The 5,997-nt window shown below is 50.6% G+C and overlaps 1 long non-coding RNA gene across 1 annotated transcript; it reads left to right on the forward strand.

Annotated features, from left to right (window-relative positions):
* The first annotated feature begins 320 nt into the window (after positions 1-320).
* Positions 321-5,388, forward strand: LOC143675915 (uncharacterized). The gene is made up of 3 exons (XR_013171676.1): positions 321-428; positions 4,391-4,590; positions 4,845-5,388. It is a non-coding gene; the product is annotated as an uncharacterized LOC143675915 (long non-coding RNA).
* Positions 5,389-5,997: the final 609 nt, after the last annotated feature.

Consider the following 5,997-nt stretch of genomic DNA (forward strand, 5'->3'; position numbering starts at 1 on the left):
CTTGCTATTTTGTGTGTTTTGAGGATCTGCCCCCCGGGTGCTGCATCTGACTCTTCATTGGCATCGAAGCAGTCTGGGGTTCAGACACTGTGAAGCGTGTCGCAGCAGCTGCCGGTGACTCCCTTGGGCAGCAAGAGGCACAGGCACCAGAGGCAGAGGGAGGCACAGTGGCAAAACCATACTGAGCCTCACCATGTACCGGCCAGTCCTAGATTTCATCCTATCATTTTCACAACGACCTTTCCTAGTGGAAACTCGCATTAACCCCCATTCTGAGGATGAAGGAAGTGAGGTCATAAAAGTTAAATGACGTGGTTGGTGCCACGTGGCTGAGAAGAGAGAGAGCCAGGAGATGAGCCCTAGTGTGGGATGACAGCATCTGAGCTTCCAGAAGTAGCTGCAGCACCTTTCCTGGACCCTGAGTTCAGGTCCTGGCTGAGATGATTGTCACGGGGAAATCACGTATTTTCTCTTACTCTCAATTTTCTTATTTGGGAAATGCGGACAGTGGTCACTGACTGATCTATAGCACAAGGTTTTTCTGAAGCTTAACCCATATGGCATGCTGTCCACGGGGCTGCAACGTGCCGGGTAACTGCAGATGGCTGCTGTCACTGCAAAGGCACTGGGCACAACTGCACAGCGAGAGGAAAATGGTGACAGAGACAATGAAACATTGTTGTCCAGTTCTGTAGAGAGCCGCTTTCCGGGTTTGGCCTAGTGGACACGCTGCAGCCTGCTCTAGAGTTCCCCCCGCCCATCGAGTGAGCCAAGATGGCGCTCACATCCTGCTTCCGCAAATGACGCACACGCCCACCAACCCTATCTTCCAATCACCTCTGTATACGTGGCACTAACCTATTGGGTTTGGGCACAGTATATAAGAGGTTACCCGGACGGGGTGGGTGGAGACGACCCACAGGGAGCCGTGCCTGACGGCCGCATAGAGGTTGCTCCCCCGCGGGGTATTTTGTCCCGCGCGGAACCTGTAACAGAGAATGCAAGCTTAACTCCAGTAAAGGTCTGTGCTTACAACTGCTACGTGTCTTGGATCTGTGTTTCTCACCAGCGCGGATTTGCCTGCGCCTGTCTCTTTCTCCCCTCCTGTTCCCTTCGCCGGCCGGGGATCAGAAGCCGAACGAGACGGTCGCGGACAAGTGGTGGCCCATACGGGGACCCTTCTGCTGCCTTTCCCCGAGCTGGTGAGGACGCGCATCCTGAGTTCGCGGCGGACTTTCCACGCCTGATCACCGTGGGAAGGTGAGTGCTTCCTATTACGTGAGAGTTAAGGGCCGCGGGCTTTCAGGTAGCCCCGGTGACTCGGGAGAGCTCCCCGAGTGATTAAAGTACAGTGCCGACTGCAAGCATGGGGCAGTCAGGAAGTTCACCTTTATTACCCCCTTTAAAAACCCTTTTGAAGCAGCGGGGCATCTCAGTTAAGAAGAGTTCCCTCCTGCGGTTCCTTGACGATGTTGTTACCTTTGCCCTTTGGTTCGCCCATTCCGGTAGCCTCAGTCTGCCCTCTTGGTTAAAACTTGGTAATGACATAGAACGGGCGCGCCGGACGGGCCTTTGTATGGACCCGATCCTGGTCCCTATATGGGAGACCGTTCGTGCTTGTCTTGAGGCAGAAACTGCTACGGGCCTTAGTCCGTTCCCTGCCCTGCTAGAGGCACGGCACGCGCTTCAGGAAACTCGGTCGGCTTCGTCTGCAGACGGCTCCTGTAAGAGTGAGCCGCCAACTTGCAAGCCGCCAGAGTCAGACGTTAGTTCGGACGACTCTGACTCGGAGTCAGATAGTAATGAGACCGAGGGTGCAGACGCGCCTCCGCTGATCGATTGGGGGAGGCCCCCTGTCTCACCCACGCAGCCTTCTGCCCCGCCAGCGCCTGCTGCAGGGGCGCGGCAGCTTCCGGTGAATGGTTTTGGTGATCTCGCCAAAAACCCTCACCACGGGCTCCCTCTGGTGGCCGAATTAGGTAATTACAGTGGCTGCTCTCCAACTTCTAAGCGCTTGTTAAAAGGAATGGGATATGTCCCCGGCAAAGGCTTAGGAGCCTCATTGCACGGGCGCGCAAGGCCTATACAAGCTGTCTCCAATTCTGACAGACGAGGCCTGGGTTTTTCCTAGGGGCCACTGAGGGGAGATTCCCACCCACACCTATAAAACTAAAATGGAAGACCAGTACCCCGGTGTGGGTGCCTCAGTGGCCATTATCACAGGAAAAACTCTCAGCATTGCATACTCTAGTGTCTATACAGCTAAAAGAGAGCCATATCATTCCCTCCACATCGCCTTGGAACACACCCGTATTTGTCATAAAAAAGAAATCAGGCAGATGGAGATTGTTACATGATTTAAGAGCCGTTAATAATTGCATGGAGTCCTTAGGACCTGTTCAGATGGGGTTGCCCCTTCTCTCAGCTCTGCCAGAGCATTGGTCTATTTTCATCTTAGACATCAAAGACTTACTAAAGAAACAGAAAGGGGGAATAGGCCACGGCCTGTCCCCGAAGGCTCAACTGTCTGTAGCCTTATTTACATATAATTTTTTAAATGAAAATGCACAAGGAATGACACCTGCCCTTCAGCACACCACTCCAAGTCCTCCACATAGAGGTCTAGTCCGTTGGAAGGATGTCCTGTCAGGACAATGGCAAGGCCCTGACCCAGTGCTCAGCTGGGCCAGAGGCTCTGTTTGTGTTTTTCCCCAGGAGCCAGGACGTCAGCCAGTGTGGGTTCCGGAAAGACTGGTGAGAACCGTGACATCGCCCAAGGAGGCCACGGAGCTGTTGCCTAAAAAACCAACAAGCCTTCAACCTGAACCATCAGATCAGGCCTCCAACTCTGCTGATGACGGCGGCGACTGACGAGATAGCAACGAAAGCGCCGGTCACCCTTCGATTGTTTAGAAGGGGGACCAGTTTTAATAACCCCCGTTGCCTTCGACCTTTCCAAACTGGGCGAGACTGTACAAAGTCTGTGGAACCGAGTCACCTCATGGTTCTCTTGGCCCAATTTGACTACTTGGATTCTCGTGGCAGTGGGACTATTAGTGGGCTTAGTCACTGTTAAATGTTTGTTAGAACGCTTGTTCCAGACACAGCAGCAACTACGTGTTTCTACCATGTTAGCTATGTCTTCCCAGTCAAATGTGGGTGTGCGTCCCTCCTCGATAGATAGCCCGTCTGAATCACCTGGGGCAAAGCTCTTGTCAGCAAGGTTTGTTGCAGGCTCCCTGGCCACTACCCGTGTTTAGCTAGGCACCAGAGGCTGTTAATTTTGCGCGCCTAGCCGCCTCGACGGTGGAGCTGCGGCCGCAGTCCTGGCCAGACTGGGCTTGGCTCTAGCCATTGCACCAAGGCCTCCACAGCGTTTCCTATGCCCTGGCTGTCGCTCTCATAATCCCCGCTTGACCCAGTTGCGAGGCGAAGCACTGCAGGGAGGAGTCACGTGGTATCCAGTTCACGGACTCTCCGGTCTCTATATGAGGTGAGCATTCTGGTCGGTGCCAGAGGCTCCGTCGTGTGATGACGCGAGCCTAGTCCAGACTCCCCAAAGCACCAAACTATGTTGTGAGCCACTCAGGCCCACGGGAGCACCATCATCAATAGAGATACTGGGTACAAGAATACGGTCTACGGACCATGCCTCTTATAAAAACAAAAAGGGGGAGATGTAGAGAGCCGCTTTCCGGGTTTGGCCTAGTGGACACGCTGCAGCCTGCTCTAGAGTTCCCCCCGCCCATCGAGTGAGCCAAGATGGCGCTCACATCCTGCTTCCGCAAATGACGCACACGCCCACCAACCCTATCTTCCAATCACCTCTGTATACGTGGCACTAACCTATTGGGTTTGGGCACAGTATATAAGAGGTTACCCGGACGGGGTGGGTGGAGACGACCCACAGGGAGCCGTGCCTGACGGCCGCATAGAGGTTGCTCCCCCGCGGGGTATTTTGTCCCGCGCGGAACCTGTAACAGAGAATGCAAGCTTAACTCCAGTAAAGGTCTGTGCTTACAACTGCTACGTGTCTTGGATCTGTGTTTCTCACCAGTGCGGATTTGTCTGCGTCTCTCTGTCTCTCCTCATTGTCTCACCCGCCGGCCGGGGGCTTGACGCTGAGCGAGAAGTCGCGGACACAGTTCAAAACTGCCACCTTGGAAGGCCGTATGCTTGCTTTTATGATCCTCTTTTAGTAAGACAAACAAACAAAAAAATCAGCCTTTTGCGTATTATGAGGGGGCTAGATTATAGGTCATGAGCTGATTTAAGTTAAAGCTGACAAACAACTAAATATTATTCAGAGTTAAGTCTGGTGATCAAGTGCAGGAAACCCAGCCAATAAAAGCAAAGAATAACTGAACTAATAATCCTTCTTTTCTTGCAGGCTTTTAAGATAGACTCTGAAGACTTTCTTCAAATGTAACCCAAATACTGTGCCGCGGAGAGCTGCTGGAACAAGCACATTGCTTCCCTCCCTCCCCAGAGGCCAGCTTCGCCTGTGTCCTGTGTCCTGGGCCTGTGTCCTGTGTCGTGACCCTTCCACATGGTCAGCCCCCAACCTCGCGATGCGCGTCTCCAGCCCTGGTGAGCAGGCACCTCAGGACACACCTTCCTCCCGGCAGGACACCTGCTTAGAAGGGGAGCCCTTATTTTAAGCCAAAGCTGGTGAAATGTGTATCCCTGCAAATCCCACCATTGTTTTGAGTTTTTTGGTCTTGGGCTATATATTATATATATATATAATTTCTTCTCACATGACATTTCCTTCAAAGGGCTGAAGGCAACCCAAGTCTTTTCTTTATGCCATTTACACTTCTATGTATCTCACCATTTCTCAGGTGACCACATTCCAGGCTTTTCTCTGGACCTGACTTGGTTTGATGTGAGCATCCAGAGAGCCCCGCAGCACGTGCACCAAGCATGGCAGGCCTGGTCATGTCTGCGTGTCCCTCATGGGGACGCCATCCTCTCTGCCTGCAGGGCCTTCCCAGGGCAACGGGATGCTCCAGATAGAAGAAAGTATTATTCATAGAGAGAAAGACAAGCTAAAAAATTCAAAATAGTTACTTTCCAGACATGTGTAGTAAATTGCTCCCAAGTTGGTGTATTTTTCATATTATTGAAACCTCGAATTGGTTAGAAATTGTGACTTTATGAAAGAATGAGTTATTTGAAAATAATCTGTATTGGGCTGCTGTTTCTTCTCTTTTAACTGCCCTCAGCCTCCTAAGCTCTGTCGTGTGTGTGTGTGTGTGTGTGTGTGTGTTTTAATTAGGGATAGAGAATACAATGCATATTTCTTGGATAATGTGTTTTTTGTCTTTTGTTTTTCCTACTGGAAACAGCTCAATCATGGATGCTGGATGTGAAATAGTTTGGCCTCCAGAGTTTATGATCTTTTGACCACATTCTACTGCTTCTTTGTCTTTCTCCTGAAGTTGAAATAGGAATGTCTATTTTCCTTTCTATCACAAGGGCCTCTGGAGGTGCTGAAGGAGGAAAGGAAAGTTTAATTTCCTATTATAATGCTTTCTCCACTGCTTGTGTTGCTTGATCAAGTATCATTTCTAAAGTGTTCAATCAAGTACTTAATGTTTGATATAGCTGAGAAAAAAAAAATGAAGGGAGAGACAAGTGTGCCCTGGTCATCACTTTACTTTTTGTCAAAGATCTAGAAATACATTACACAATCTGGGAGAGAAGGGAAGAGACTGAGCATGCCCGTTGGACAGGAATTTTTGCCTTCATTACCGCTTGGGCTTTTAAAATAAGGCATACATAGATTCTAAACTTTTAGTTATTGAAAAGTGGACAGTAAAAGCATAGGAATATGAGACTGAAAAAGCTTTTGGAGGGCCTTATTTAAACGGTAATGGGTTGTCAAGGGAAGCAAATAGACCTAAACTGTCAGATAATAGGAACCATTTCTTCTAGCACCACCCACTGAAAGCAAGACGAGTTGGGTGGTGCCGAGCACTGCTGCGTCTTCCC

This window comes from Tamandua tetradactyla, chromosome 3 (genome assembly GCF_023851605.1).
Source record: "Tamandua tetradactyla isolate mTamTet1 chromosome 3, mTamTet1.pri, whole genome shotgun sequence".
In the NCBI taxonomy this organism is placed as follows: Eukaryota; Metazoa; Chordata; class Mammalia; order Pilosa; family Myrmecophagidae; genus Tamandua; species Tamandua tetradactyla.